The following is a 15,431-nucleotide window of genomic DNA, read 5'->3' as shown; positions in this document are numbered from 1 at the left end:
TCGGTCCTGCTGCTGCCGCTTGCTGCCACTGCGTCGCCACGCCACATTGCCTCCACCGCCGGTACTCCACCATTGCCGTTACCGCCACGGTCGCCCCCGCGGTCGCCTTTCCTCCACATGCCTCGCCAGAGGAGGGTGCCCCCCACCCTTCTAAGGGTAGGTACCCATTTATCTACTCGCATTATAGTTACGTCTGCTTTCGAACCACTGGGTGGGCGGGAGCTAGGAGTAGGGTCGAGAGCTCACCTCGACCGCGGTGGGTCTCGAACAGCCATAGTGGTTGTTCGAGTGTTGTTAAGGCAGGCGTTTTATTGCCTGCACCACCGCTCCCTTGGTTTTATATGTTAATATATATTGGCACATAGTGCCTTTAAATGTAAGCTGCCCTGAGCCCGTTCGTGGGGGAGGGCAGGATAGAAACCCAACAGAACAGAACAGAACAGAACAGAACAGAACAGAACAGAACAAGAAAGAAAGAAAGAAAGAAAGAAAGAAAGAAAGAAAGAAAGAAAGAAAGAAAGATAGATAGATAGATCACGGCCTAAGTTTGTTAGTTGTTGTAGATTTTCCGGGCTGTATGGCCATGGTCTAGGCATTGTAGGACCTGACGTTTCGCCAGCAGCTGTGACTGGCATCCTCAGAGGTATGACACAGAAAGATGGAGTACTCTCTGTGTCAAGGTGAGAAGTGTAGTGCGTTTGGAAGATGTAGAGCACTTTGTGTTATTCAAGACAGGAAACCATGCCCTTTCTATTTTTAAACTTGCTTTTTAAAACTTTTCTAAGCTTGCTTATTTGTTTCTGATTTAATTTCGTCTTGCAGTTTATCTGAGTCGGGATAAAGTGCTTTGCATTCTTAGCGGTTAGCTGTTGTGCCGCAAAAGCTTCCTTAAAAAAAAACAGCCAACAACAATAACCATTTTGAGCCTCTTTTGAATTTTTAAAAGGAACCTTATGTTTGCCTAACTGTAATTTTATTGTGGCACTGGCTGATTCAAAAAGACCAAGATGGGACTGTGATGCACTGGCAAAGCCTCTGCTTGACATGCCGAAGGTCCCAGGTTCAATCCCCGGCATCTCCAGTTAAAACAATCAGGCAGGAAATTATGTGAAAGACCTCTGCCTGAGACCCTAGAGAGCTGCTGTCAGTCTGAGTAGACAATACTGGCCTTGATGGATGAAGGGTCAGATTCAGTTTAAGGCAGGTTCATGTGTTCATACTAAGGAGGGGCCGTGGCTCAGTGGAAGAGCCTCTGCTTGGCATGCAGAAGGTCCCAGGTTCAATCCCCGGCATCTCCAGTGAAAAGGACCAGGTGGCAGGTGATGTGAAAGACCTCCACCTGAGACCCTGGAGAGCTGTAAAGAGGGGCCGTGGCTCAGTAGAAGAGCCTCTGCTTGGCATGCAGGAGGTCCCAGGTTCAATCCCCGACATCTCCAGTTAAAAGGACCAGGCAGCAAGTGATGTGAAAGACCTCCGCCTGAGACCCTGGAGAGCCACTGCCAGTCTGAGTAGACAATACTGACCTTGAGGGACCAAGGGTCAGATCCAGTCTAAGGCAGCTTCATGTGTTCAAGGCTGAGTTCATACATGGAACAGAAACTTACCTAAACGTGCTAAACTGAACTGGCAATGCCCGTGGAAATTATTTTCTGAATTTTTGGGGTGGAGATGTCGGCCCTTATGAAAAACAGCAGAAACATCCTCCACTAATTTTCAAGGACACCAAACCCAAACTTGATGGTTATGTGATGATGATGATCAGGGGTCATTTCGTAGAAAAAGAGCTAGGGGAACTCATTAGCATAACTCATTAGCATATGCCACACCGTCTGACATCAGGGGCCCGGCGGTGGACCGGCAAGGCCAGCGGGAGTGCGAGGAAGCCCCGCCAAGGCCCTCCCTGGCCCCAGGCAGGCAGGGGTGGGGAGAGGCAGGGAGGAAGCAACTTACCCTCCCTCTTCTCCTGCCTCCTCCTGGCTGAATGAGGGCTGGAAGCGGGGTGGCCGGAAGCAGGGGGCGGGGCTTCATCATGTGCCCCGCCCCCCGTGCCTCACCCGGGGGGAACTGTGTTCCCCCGCGTTCCCCCCCGAAATGACCTCTGATGATGATGATGATTACTTTCGACTTCTATACCACTCCATTCCCGCAGGCTCAGAGCGGTTTACATAGTAAGTAATTCTCATGGTTGGGTTATGTCCATCTCTGGCACCCAAGGCTGGTGGCTAGGAACTCACCAAACATAGACCTGTTTAGGTGTGGTGAGACTGCTGTACTGGGTGTCTTCTAACCATATTGTGGGACATACATATGCTAGCACTCTATTGTAGTTAAGAGGTAACGCAGATGGAGGAAGTCAGCAACTCCCAGATGTTTTCCCTACTAAGGAATAAATATATTCCCTAATGGTACATGGGCTACTTGGGATTAATGCAACAAAGCTCTGTTCTTTAAAACACCATAGATAAGAGAATGTTGAACTGCAGCCTAGGCCAACTTGTTCTGCAAATGACTCCAGATGGCCCTACATGAAACACAAACTATCTAGAATTGCACGCCCATGCATTTCCGCAATTTCTGTTCAATAAAGCAATGTGCTACTTCAGTTTCCCAAAGGCAGATTTAGGTAAAGTGCACAGGTTATTTGGCATGGTGATTTGGAATTCTCCCACATACATGGGAGAGTAACAGAGAAGTGCTTTTCCTTCCAGGGAATAATACTTATTGAACATACGAAGCTGACTTCTGCCAGGGGAAACCACCAATCCATCTGACTCGGTTTGGTCTACTCTGATTGGCAGCAGCTCTCCTGGGTCTCAGGCAGAGAAGGATCTTTCCTAACACCCACTACCCAAGATCGTTCCACTGAAAACGCCGGGCACCAGACCTGCATGCCAAGCAGATGCTCCACCACTGAGCCCCAGTAACAGCCCACCCCACTCCGGGCTGGGGAACTAGGCTATAATCCCCTCACACCAATTCCAGTTACAAAAAACACAGGATTTATGAAAGGACCAGATGGACTTAAAATTCACGCCTCCGGGATGCAGAGAGCGGTTGCATTATGTTTGATCCCCGTGCGTTTCAGCCGTATGATCCTGCTGTTTGGCTATTGATTAATTCACTAACTCTCGTCAGCCTGAACAAGGATCAAACACTCGGTGCCTCTGCTTTTCATAAAAGAAATCGTCTTTTTTCTTTAGAAAAAAATTAATAGTGTAATAATAAACAGGGCTTTCTACAGGTGCCACCCTGCAAATGGGCACAATCAACAGCTGCCCGCATACATGCATTCTCTGTTGTGGATCCCATCTGGTGGAATGGTATGCCTGGTCAGGAAGGCTCTCACCTTTAGGGGAGGGGCTGTGGCTCAGCAGTAGAGCCTCTGCTTGGCATGCAGAAGGTCCCAGGTTCAATCCCCAGCATCTCCAGTTAAAAGGACCAGGTAGTAGGTGATGGGAAAGACCTCCGCCTGAGACCCTGGAGAGCTGTGGGAAGGGGCTGCGGCTCAGTGGCAGAGCCTCTGCCTGGCATGCAGAAGGTCCCAGGTTCAATCCCCAGCATCTCCAGTTAAAAGGACCAGGTAGTAGGTGATGGGAAAGACCTCCGCCTGAGACCCTGGAGAGCTGTAAAGGGGGCTGTGGCTGAGTGGTAGAGCTTGTTAGGCATGCAAAAGGTCCCAGGTTCAATCCCTGGCATCTCCAGTTAAAAGGACCAGGCAGTAGGTGATGGGAAAGACCTCAGCCTGAGACCCTGGAGAGCTGTGGGAAGGGGCCGCGGCTCAGTGGCAGAGCCTCTGCCTGGCATGCAGAAGGTCCCAGGTTCAATCCCCAGCATCTCTAGTTAAAAGGGCCAGGCAGTAGGTGATGGGAAAGACCTCCGCCTCAGACCCTGGAGAACTATGGGAAGGGGCCGCGGCTCAGTGGCAGAGCCTCTGCCTGGCATGCAGAAGGTCCCAGGTTCAATCCCCAGCATCTCCAGTTAAAAGGACCAGGCAGTAGGTGATGGGAAAGACCTCAGCCTGAGACCCTGGAGAGCTGTGGGAAGGGGCCGCGGCTCAGTGGCAGAGCCTCTGCCTGGCATGCAGAAGGTCCCAGGTTCAATCCCCAGCATCTCCAGTTAAAAGGGCCAGGCAGTAGGTGATGGGAAAGACCTCCGCCTGAGACCCTGGAGAACTATGGGAAGGGGCCGCGGCTCAGTGGCAGAGCCTCTGCCTGGCATGCAGAAGGTCCCAGGTTCAATCCCCAGCATCTCCAGTTAAAAGGACCAGGCAGTAGGTGATGGGAAAGACCTCAGCCTGAGACCCTGGAGAACCTAGTGAAGGACAGTGCCACTGGCCTGTTGAAAGGTTATGCCTTCTATGAATATGTGGACATCAGCGTCACCGACCATGCCATCACTGGCTTCAGTGGCATGCAGCTGGGTGACAAGAAGCTGCTGGTGCAGAGAGCCAGCGTGGGAGCCAAGAATGCTACTCTGAGCACAATAAATCCCAGGTTCAATCCCCGGCATCCCCAGTTAAAAGGACCTGGCAGTAGGCGATGTGAAAGACCTCCAATCTGAGACCCTGGAGAACAATGGAGAGGGGCCGGTGCCTCAGTAGTAAAGCATCTGCTTGGCATGCTGAAGGCCCCAGGATCAATCCCCAGCATCTCATTAAAAGGACCAAGCAGTAGGTGATCCAAAAGGCCCCTGGAGAACCTCTGAGAGGGCAATATTGACCTCTATGGACCAAGGGTCTGATCCAGAATAAGGCAGCTGCACGTGTTTAACCTCCTGGCTTTCAGCAAACTACACAAAGCCGAATTACTCAAGATGTAATGACATCGCTCAGAGAGAGGCTGGGGACTGCGGACTGTACCACTGCGTGTAGTTTGCACTGTCTGTTGCTGTGAGTGGGCTCCCGCTAATGCAATTTCTGCTTTCATTTAATGAGTCACGTTAATACTTACACTGTGCTTCACTTCTGGTTGGGTTTGCAGATCTCTACGAGCTTAATAAGGAGTTGCGGTGGCTCAAGTGGTTAAGATGCTGAACTGCAGGCTGTGGAAGGTCGGTAGTTCAGTCCAGCTGTCTCAGTGGTTCCCCAGGGCCTCCCAACTCCTGCTTCTTGAGTTCTTTAAATGGAAACACCAGGGATTGAACCTGGGACTTTATCCACGCAAAATAACCTTTCTCTTCTGGTCTTTGGCTTACAAGGAGCCTGCGAACTCCAATTAGGATTAGATACAGCTTCAAATAACTGCTTTTATAATTCAGGTGGAAGAAAAGAGCACACGCTGGTGCGACATGTCCTTTTTGCATCCAGCGTTCTCATAATCCGTCTACAAGGGTTTCCCTGAACCGTCATCATAAAAAATGGCCACGTGTTACAGACCAGGCCTCCCAGCTGCCTTTCGCTATCTTCTTCTCCTCTTCCTCGTCATTAACACTCAGCCTCAGGAAGAGTTCTGTGATACGCAAAAGCCGGCCCACGGCTTTGTGTGTTTTTAAGTTGCCCCAATGCAGTAGTGGATCACTATCCCAGTTTGGGGTGCCCCCTTCTAAACAAAGAAACATAAAGGGACCAATGCAACAGCCTATATATATATTTTTAAGAGAACAAATGTATCTTGAAGGACATAAGAACAGCCCTGCTGAATCAGACCAGTGGTCCATCTAGCCCAACATCCTGCCTGACACAATGGCTGACCAGTTCCACTGGAGGGCCAGCAACAGGGCACAGAGGCCGAGGTCTCCCCTGATGTTGCCTCCTGGCACTGGGATTCAGAGGCTGACTGCCTCTGAATGTGGAGGATCCCTTTAGGCACCTTGGCTAGTAGCCACTGATAGACCCCTCCTCCATGAATCCATCTAACCCCCTTTTCAAGCCACCTGTGCCCGTGACCATCACTGCATCCTCCGGCAGCGAATTCCCCATTTTAATCACTTGCTGTGTAAAGAAGTATTTCCTTTTCTCTGTCCTGGATCAACTGCCCATCAGCTTCAGTGGATGTCTTCGAGAGCCGGTTTGGTGTAGTGGTTAAGTGCGCGGACTCTAATCTGGGAGAACCGGGTTTGATTCCCCACTCCTCCACTTGCAGCTGCCGGATGACCTTGGGCAAGCCATAGTTCTGTCAGAGCTGTTCTCTCAAGGACAGTTCTGGAAAGAGCTCTCTCTCAGCCCCGCCTACCTCACAGGGGGTCTGTTGTGGGGAGGGGAGTTTGTAGCCCACTCCGAGACTCCCAAGTGAAGGGCAGGGTATAAATCCAATCTCCTCCTCCTCCTCTTCTCCTCTTTGCAACGCCAAAAAAACCAATGGCGGAAAGTTGAGTTTCAAGTTAAGCAAAGCAACCTTTTTTTCCCCAACACACATTTTTAAAAATCACATTAGCTCATCTTGTCCATTTAAGTATATTTTTAGATATTGACTTCAGGACGCTAATGCGTTTCTTCCACTCTTTAAAATTTCCACCCCATTTCACTTTTCAGTAATTAGGAAAGGGGAAGGGAAAAAAAAAAGATTGGTCATTTTAATTCTCTTGCTTCAAAATCAAGCTACTGTTCAGGTTCATTTAACATTTCCAGACTAATCCCTAATAATCAGGAGATTGCAATTTACAAGGATTAAGACACAATGAACAAAGACACACTCTTCAGCATCCATGAGTTTATTCTGCGCTCCAGTTCTTCACGTAGCCTTGGTGGTTTTCAGAACTTTCGCTGAACTTGACAGTTTGAACATCTGTCAAGTGACTTCCAACAATCCAGTCTGGTAATCTGAAGACAGAGGGGTACTGGACCTCACACCCCCTGGAAGCAACAGTTCTATTCCCTAATCCAAAACCAGTTTGGTGTAGTGGTTAGGAGTGCGGACTCTAATCTGGAAGAGCCAGGTTTGATTCCCCACTCTTCCACATGCAGCAGCTGGTGTGACATTGGGTCATTCACAAGTTCTCTCAGAGCTGTTCTCTTACAAGCAGTTTTCGAAAGAGCTCTCTCAGCCCCATCTACCGCATAGGGTGTCTGTTGTGGGGAGGGGAAGGGAAAGGAGATTGCAAGCCACTCTGAGACTCCTTTGGTTAGTGAAGAGCAGGGTATAAATCCAATCTCTTCTCTTCTTCTTCAAAGTAAATCAAGGCTGGTTACAAACACTCCATAGTGAATTTAACATTCGGCACTCACTTCTGTCATTACATCTTCTAGTGTTGCGTAGTGGTTAGTGTCAGACTGGGCTCATGTGAACATCATGGGAAGCTTGGCCAGTCAATGTTTCCTTCGGCTTTACCTACCTTGCAGGGTTGCTGTGTGGATAAAACACAGGGAGAACCATGCGCCCTATGCGCAGCTCCTTAGAGGAACAGCAGGATAAAAATGTGCTGATTAAATACGATTTTATTTTTTGTCTGTGGGACTATATAATTTTTGATAAAACAGTAGATGTTAAGAGGTCAAATGAGTATCCTATGTCTGAGTCAAACTTCCTGAATAAGTGTTACCCGGTATTGGAGAAACTTTTAAAGAGATTCCCCATATTCCTTTAGCAATCACCACTATTTCAAATTTATTTCGTTAATGTAACAATTTAGATTTGTATAAAGTAGTATTGACGTCTGCCTTGTAGTACAGGTATTTCAACTCTGTTGCTGTTGACGTTTTGCTGATATTCTGTTACTGGTTGATGTTATTTTTGAGTATTTTTCTCAATTTTTAAAAAAGATTTTATGTTTCGCCATCAAGTCACAGCTGACTTATGGCGACCCTGTGAAGTTGTCAAGGCAGTAAACGTTCGGAGGGGGTTGGCTGTTGCCGTTCCTCTGCAGAACCACCCTGGTATTCCAAGATGGTCTCCCATCCAAACACGTACCAGGGCCGACATTGCTTAGTTTCTGAGATCTGATGAGATCCGGTTAACCTGGACCATCCAGGTCAGGGCATGAATGCATTATTAACGTTCACTAATAAATTATTAGCTGCAGCTCTGAATTCCAGTGCTGGTTATCTAAACACACCATGCAAGCCTTAGTCCAATTTATGGCAGTGAAGGAATAAAAGACATTGTTTAACTGCAGCTAAAGTTTTAGGCAGATAAGTAAAGGCTATTCAGACCGAGCTTATTCACTGAAAATGTCCTAATTCTATAACATAGTGCCCCCCCCCAGGCATAAACATGCTTTCAGAGATGGGTGGGGGCACTATGTTATAGAACTAGGACATTTTCGGTGAATGAGCTTGGTCTGAATTGCCTTTATTTGTCTACCTAACCCTCTAGCTGCAGTTCAGCAATGTCTACCCATCAGCCTGCCTACCCAGCCATAATGCACAATTATGAACAGTGTTAACAGGCAGGTACCAGCGGTCGTCAATGCTCACCCAGGATCCCTGGGACGACGAGAGAGAAAAACGGCACAGCAGCTGGCGCATCAAGGTGCACTGCAGAAATATTAAGGCAAGCATCATTTCACCCTATTAATAATTTGCAGTGGGAAACGACTCGTGTGGATTCCTCGTTAGCAGGAGAAACAGATGTGAGCCCCCCAAAAAACTCCCACCTGACTGTTCTGTCATTCAAGGGAGCCAGAGTTTGCAGGCGCCCCAGGTACAGTTGCCAACCTCCAGATGGGGCCTGGAGATCTTCCAGAATTACAACTGATCTCCAAACTAGAAATCAGTTTCCCCGGAGAGCAAGGCTGCTTGGGAGAGTGAATTCTACAGTAGCATCTCCAGCTGAGGTTCCTCCCCTTCCCAAATCCCACCTTCCACAGGATCCACCCCCCAAATCTCCAGGAATCTCCCCGACCCGAGTTGGCAACCTTACCTCCAAGGTAGCCGGATAACAGAAACTTCAAATCTGAATGAAACAAGATGGAGGGATCTGTGTGGTTCCGCAGTAGAAGAAGAGATTGGATTTATACCCTGCCCTTCACTACCCGAAGGAGTCTCAGAGCGGCTTACAAACTCCCTTCCCTTCCCCTCCCCACAACAGACACCCTGTGAGGTGGGTGGGGCCGAGAGAGCTCTGACAGAAACGGCTCTTTTTCAAGAACAGCTCTGACAGAACTATGGCTTGCCCAAGGTCATCCAGCCAGGTGCAAGTGGAGGAGTGGGGAATCAAACCCGGTTCTCCCAGATTAGAGTCCGCATACTTAACCACTACACCAAGCTTCAACTCCAGTAGCATCTCAGAGACCAACAAGACTTGGGGGATATGAGCTTCCGAGAGAGTCAAAGCTCTGATGAAGGGAGATTTGAGTTTCAAAAGCTCGTACCCCAAAAAAAATCTTGTTAAGATTTTTGCTTCTGGCCTACTTCAGATGCTGTTCAGGCAATGATATGTTGGAACCAAGGCCGGTTCAATTTGTGAACCACCAAACACATGCGAGCGGTTTGCTCTGGGGCCATCCTTCCCGAGCTAAGGCAAAAATGTGTGAGCTGGAAGCTAAAGAACTGTGACCTAGCTCACACTAACTCAGCTTAGAGGAAACACTGGGTGGCAGTTGGTTTCCCTGCTGCAGAATTGGTGGCTGGAACTAGAGGAGAGGGGAGGGGTTACCACCAAAGCATGCAACAACAGAACCCTATCTGGAGCAATTAAGAGACCCCCAAAGGTCTTGTAAGGATGGGTCACCACCCCACACACACACACACACTATTAATTTCCATGCAGCTGAGCCGAACCCTCCCTTTCATGCCCATTTGTGGTTGTGATTGACATTCAATTTGCAAGACGCTTTACAATCTTCTTTATGCTGAAAACTCACCTTCCGTGTGTTCAAGCTCTGTCCGGGCATAAGAAGGAACACCTTATCCGTCAATAACGTTACCGGGGAGAAAAATCCTCTACTTGCTTTTGGAAGCAAAAGGGGAGGGGGGGGGAGAGGTGTTCTTCTTCAAGCAAAAGAACCTTACACCTGAAGGGATTTTTTCCCCCTACCCTGGCTAAAAGCTCTTTCCTCCCGAAGTTTTATTTGTACACGATGCCGCACTTCACCTTGAAGATCCAAAGTATGTTATCCTCGCCAAGAAAGGCTGTTGGGGGCAGAGAAAAAAGACAGACGGATGAAGGTGTGCGTTCCTAACAGATGTGTCATGTCCTGCAGTCACGTCCAATGACGTTTCACTCCTGGATGAGCAGAAGTGTCCTAGAGACACCCATTGGGGAGAGAGAAAAAACACATTCTTTTGACAGCAGTTACAAGGAGAGAAAGTAAACGCTACCTCCTCGACAGCACCTGAGGGAGGTACAGAAAATATGGCCTAACACGGACACGGTGGTATCAACGCACCACAGCGATTCTGAACGCAGGGGTGATGTTTTGTTCCTTCTCAAATCCTCTTGATCTGCCACTTTCAAAGATCTCCTAGAATCTCTTTTAGTTCTTTTTAAGTGGTGACGGCCAACAGCGTCACAGTAGGGCACGCACTTTGCATGTAGACGGCTTCCAGTTTGATAGCTGACATCTCTCCAGTTAAAAGACCTCAAGGAAGCAGGAGGGGGGGGGGGGGAACAAGAAACCTAGTAGCCATTGGCACCACCCTGACCAATATGAACCAGGCGAGCCCAATCTCTTTGAGGGAGAGGCTCCAAAGTTACTTTTTCCCCACCATAGAGAAGAATGGAGGGGATGGGGGCAACCTGTTTGGGGGCCCATAGAATTGGACCCCCTGGTCCAATGATCTTGAAACATGGTGGGTATCTTGGGGAGAGGCTCCCAGCAGCTACCCTGTGAGTTTGGAGCCTCTCCCTCAAACCCCTTCCCCTCCAGCCCCCAGAATACACCCTATGTTTTTGCCATTGACTTCAATGGCCCATAGGATATAATGGGGCCGAAATTGACATTCAGCTGGCTGAAAGACTCCAGATTGGGCTGGTACTGCTGAAATTGACATGCAGTAGTCTTTCTGCCAGCCGAAATTGATTCTGCCCGATTCTGCCGAATCCAAATTGGGCCGAATTGATTTTTTTTTTGCACACCCCTAGTGGGATATAACGTCCAATCTCTTCTTCTACTTGCAGGGGAGACCACCAAGAATGTCCACGGTTGCTAACCAGAGGCAGGCAATGGCAAACTACCGCTGAAAACCGTACGGGGCCACCTTAAGTTGGCTTTGACTTGACAGCGCTTTCCAACACCACTGGTACCCATGTGTCCAAAGAAATCCCTAAATTCTCTGGATGCTACCACGTTGTGTTACCAGACCTGGTGCTCTGTAACACATGACAGCTATTTATTTATAATTCCTCCTGGGAATTAAAAAAAAAGCCTTGGCAGGGGAGTTTTTGCATCACTACTGTCCCCCTAGGAGCTCTAGGAGCTGCGGTGGCTCAAGTGGTTAAGACGCTGAACTGCAGGCTGTGGAAGGTCAGTAGTTCAGCAGTTCAAGACCCGGGTGCCGCATGACGGAGTGAGCTCCTGTCTCTAGTTCCAGCTCCTGCCAACCTAGCAGTTCGAAAGCAAGAAATTGCAAGTAGATAAATAGGTACCACTTCGGTGGGAAGGTAACAGCATTCTGTGCGCCTCGGCGTCTAGTCATGCCGGCCACATGACCACGGAAACGTCTTCGGACAGCGCTGGCTCTTCGGCTTTGAAACGAAGATGAGCACCGCAACCCTAGAGTCGGATTCGACTGGCTTTCGAGCAAGGGAACCTTTACCTTTACCTTTTTACTGTCCCCCTCCTTCCACACCTCCAACAGCAAGAGTCTCAGGAGTCATAGATGCCACCTTCCCAGTGAGGGGAAAAGCAGTACATAAATCCTGTAAACAAGTAAACTTTAAACTCCTGATCAGCGAACGCAGGTCTTAGTCACTTCTAAGTTCACGTATACTGAGAGGTGAAGACCCCTCTGCGATGCCTTGAGCTATGTACTTGTAATAATGCTGGACAGGTAAAGAGCATTGCTTTGGGGAACAGCTGTATACATGCACTCAGCTTCCAAGAATGGGCTGAGAGCACGGAATGTCAACACTTCTAACAACAGAAGCCCCTCTTAGCCTGTTTTGGTCCTGAACGACTGAGTGGGGATCTAATTGGTATTCATTCTAGACGAAAGGGGGCCCAGGAGTTCAGCTTTCTCAAATCCATGCTGATTCTCTGACACTCCAAACGGACTAGTATTCAAAATCCAAGCGCTGTTTTTAAAATCAGTTTGCAAAGGAAGCGCTTTGTAACGAATCTGACAACTGAAAGGGGAAGAGGTTGCGTGAAGACCTCTGTTATACTGAACGTTGAAACAGGGGGGTCACCACTGACCTTAAGCACAGCAATGACATTAAAAAGGGTCACTCTAAACATGGGGGAAAGGATGAACTCATTTACAGCGGCTCGACTCCCAGGCTAACGAAATGAGTAATAGTCTGTGAGAGTCACACAGCAAACAGATTCATTCCCCCACCAGCCACTCACAGCCCATTTAGGAAATCCAGCCGTAATGAAATGACCTGCATTTTATAAAGTGAGCATGGAACAGGGGTTTTGTTTCTAATTCGGCGAGCCATCCAGTTGCAGAGACAGATTTAACGGGGCCCAAAGAGAGTATGTTGATTTCGTCAAAGGGATATCCTGCTACAGCAAAGTGCAATGAAATTGCTGAGCGGTCGGGTTAGAACGGATAAGAGGAAGTACTTCTTCACCCAAAGAGTGATTAACACTTGGAACTCACTGCCACAGGAAGTGGTGGTGGCTACAAGCATGGACAGCTCCAAAAGGGAATTAGATAAGCATATGGAGCAGAGGTCCATCAGTGGCTCTTAGCCACAAGGTATAGATAGGGGCTCTGGGGCAAGGGATGCTCTGTCTTCTTGGTGCTAGGGGGGTCAACAGTGGGAGGGCTTCTAATGTCCTGGCCCCACTGGTGGACCTCCTGACGGCACCTGGTATTTCTGGCCACTGTGTGATACAGTGTTGAGCTGGATGGGCCTTTGGCCTGATCCAACATTGGCATCTCTTATGTTCTTATGCAATGAACGAGTACTGCTGGTTATTACGTGGCTAGCAATGAAGCAAGATCCACAGGCTCAGCGGACTTGAGTAGAATGGGTACTACTAACCTTTAAAGCCCTACATGGCTTCAGACCAGAGTATCTGATGGACCATCTTCACCCGTATGTTCCTGCCAGGGAATTAAGATCATAAGAAGAGATTCTCCTGATTGCTCCATCAAAGAAATTTGTCTGATGGGTACACAAGAGGGCCTTTTCAGTGGTAGCCCCACAATCACGGAATAACCTCCCAGGGAGGTGCGCTTGGCCCCCTCACTCTCTATCTTTAGGAGGTAGGGGCCTCATCTGCAATGCTCCCTCTAAGCTGTGGAGACTTATGAGCAAAAATTCTACTTTGTGAGCTACTGGCACTAGAGTTGTGAGTGAGCAATTTGGCTACTGCATAAATTAAGTTTGCTCTGGAGCCATCCTTCCTGAGCTAGGACAAAAGTGTGTGCGCCGGAGGCTAAAAAACTGTGAGCTAGCTCACACGAACTCAGCTTAGCAGGAACATTGCTCAGGTGTATATAATGCCACAAAATCCACCCTCCAGAGCAGCCATGCTCTCCAAGGAGACTGATCTCTTATTTAGGACTGCATTTGATTAAAGCAGTCCTAAACTGTGATTTCAAAAACAGTGATTCTAGAAATGGTGATTTTATGTATTTTTATGTACTGTATTTATACTGTAAGCCGCCTCGAGCTCCGTAAGGAAAAAAGACAGCTAATGTTTTAAATAATAAATAAATACATACTGGCTGCCATTGTTCATATTTTTAACCAAAAGGTCATGAATTTTACAACACTCGAACGTGTTCTAACATTATCATTAAACTTGTTATTTTACTTACTTAAATATTTTACATACTTAAAGCGTACACGCAGGAATTTTCCAGACTGATAGGAAATAAACATTCTTTTCAAGGTGGCTCTAATGACGAGCAATACGAAGGCACGCTCTGAGGTTTTACCTAACGTATAACGTAACCAAAGGCAGTAGTCATTCCACTCAATTAGTGATGGAATGACTACTATTACTAGCACTTTATGATTCTCTGACTGTTTTATAACGTTTTATGTGGATTTTATGGTACTCTGTACCGACTAATGTAAGCCGCCCTGCGCCTGTTTGCGGGGAGGGCGGGATACAAATGGAATAAATAAATAAAGATTTTTTTAAAACCCCAAGATGTTTAACGGGTTAACAGCCCTAACCTGTTTTCAAATAAAAGCCTCCAATCTTCCCTTGTTTCTAACAGGTCTCATTATGGAGTTGCAAGTTGTCCTATTAAAAACAAGGACAGAGAAGGCTGGAGGGAGGAAGGGAGAGCTAACAGATCCGTTCTGGAGCTTTATACGCTGTTTTGTGCTGCCCGCGGCCAAGAGACAAGACACTCGGATGCTTCCCAACTGCTATTCTGGCACATTCTGTGCTGCCTTCTGGCAGACCCTCTAAGGTTACTGTCAAGTCAAGCAAAGGGACTCACTTAATTTCCCTTTAACGGTTACGTCCAGATATGTTTCCCCAGGCCCACCGGGGGCGGCTGGTAATTTTTAACTGTTGCCTGACCAACCTGCTGAGTTCCTCTTGATCGGCTGATGTCTTGCAAATGCCGGGGGGGCCTGGATTCACTTAACAGCCCCGGCTTTCAATGGCTCTTAAAAGGAAAAGGAAAACAACTATTGCATAGATCAGGGGTGGCCAAACTGTGGCTCGGGAGCCGCATGCGGCTCTTTCACACATATTGTGTGGCTCCCGGCAGGGCAGCTGGGGAAGCTAAATATCATTAGCAAACAATTATCATTGGACAAATAAATCTCATTATCAATACCTGCTTTTACCACTTTTGCTATTAGTTTTGGTAGTCTCGTTTAATGTTAATAAAAAGCAAATGTGCATACTTGGTGGAAGGAGCTCCCGGAAGAGATCCGGGCCCTGCGGGACCTCTCTCAGTTCCGCAGGGCCTGCAAGACAGAGCTCTTCCGCCAGGCCTTTGAGTAGGAGCCGCCGCCACCACTATTCCACCTTTGCCCCCTATGCTCTAGCATATTAACATTATGATTGCCTGGCCCCCCAAGGGGGGAGTGAGGCGCCTGGGCACGGCTTAGATGATAAGATCTTAGGAAGTAGTTTGGAAGTTAAGATCTACCCATCTTGTCTAAATCTGTTTGTAAATTTGTTATTGTATTTTACTGTAATTTATTGTTTTTAAACTATGTGTTTACTGTTTTAACCTCGGCACATGGTGCCCTTGTTAGCCGCCTGAGCTTTCGGGGTAGGGCGGGATATAAATTCAAACATAAAAAAATTAAAAAATATATTTACCAATAAAACATGTGATATTTGTTCATGTCTTGCGGCTCTCAAACACCTGACGTTTATTCTATGTGGCTGTTATGTTAAGCAAGTTTGGCCACCCCTGGCATAGATACTCCTTGGCCGGCTACTGGGGGGGGGGGGGAGACTCCTGT

Source organism: Gekko japonicus, unplaced genomic scaffold, assembly GCF_001447785.1.
Source record: "Gekko japonicus isolate JY-2015 unplaced genomic scaffold, Gekko_japonicus_V1.1 scaffold5643, whole genome shotgun sequence".
In the NCBI taxonomy this organism is placed as follows: domain Eukaryota; kingdom Metazoa; phylum Chordata; class Lepidosauria; order Squamata; family Gekkonidae; genus Gekko; species Gekko japonicus.
The sequence above is the reverse complement of the archived record's forward strand: the minus strand, read 5'-3'. Positions refer to the sequence as shown.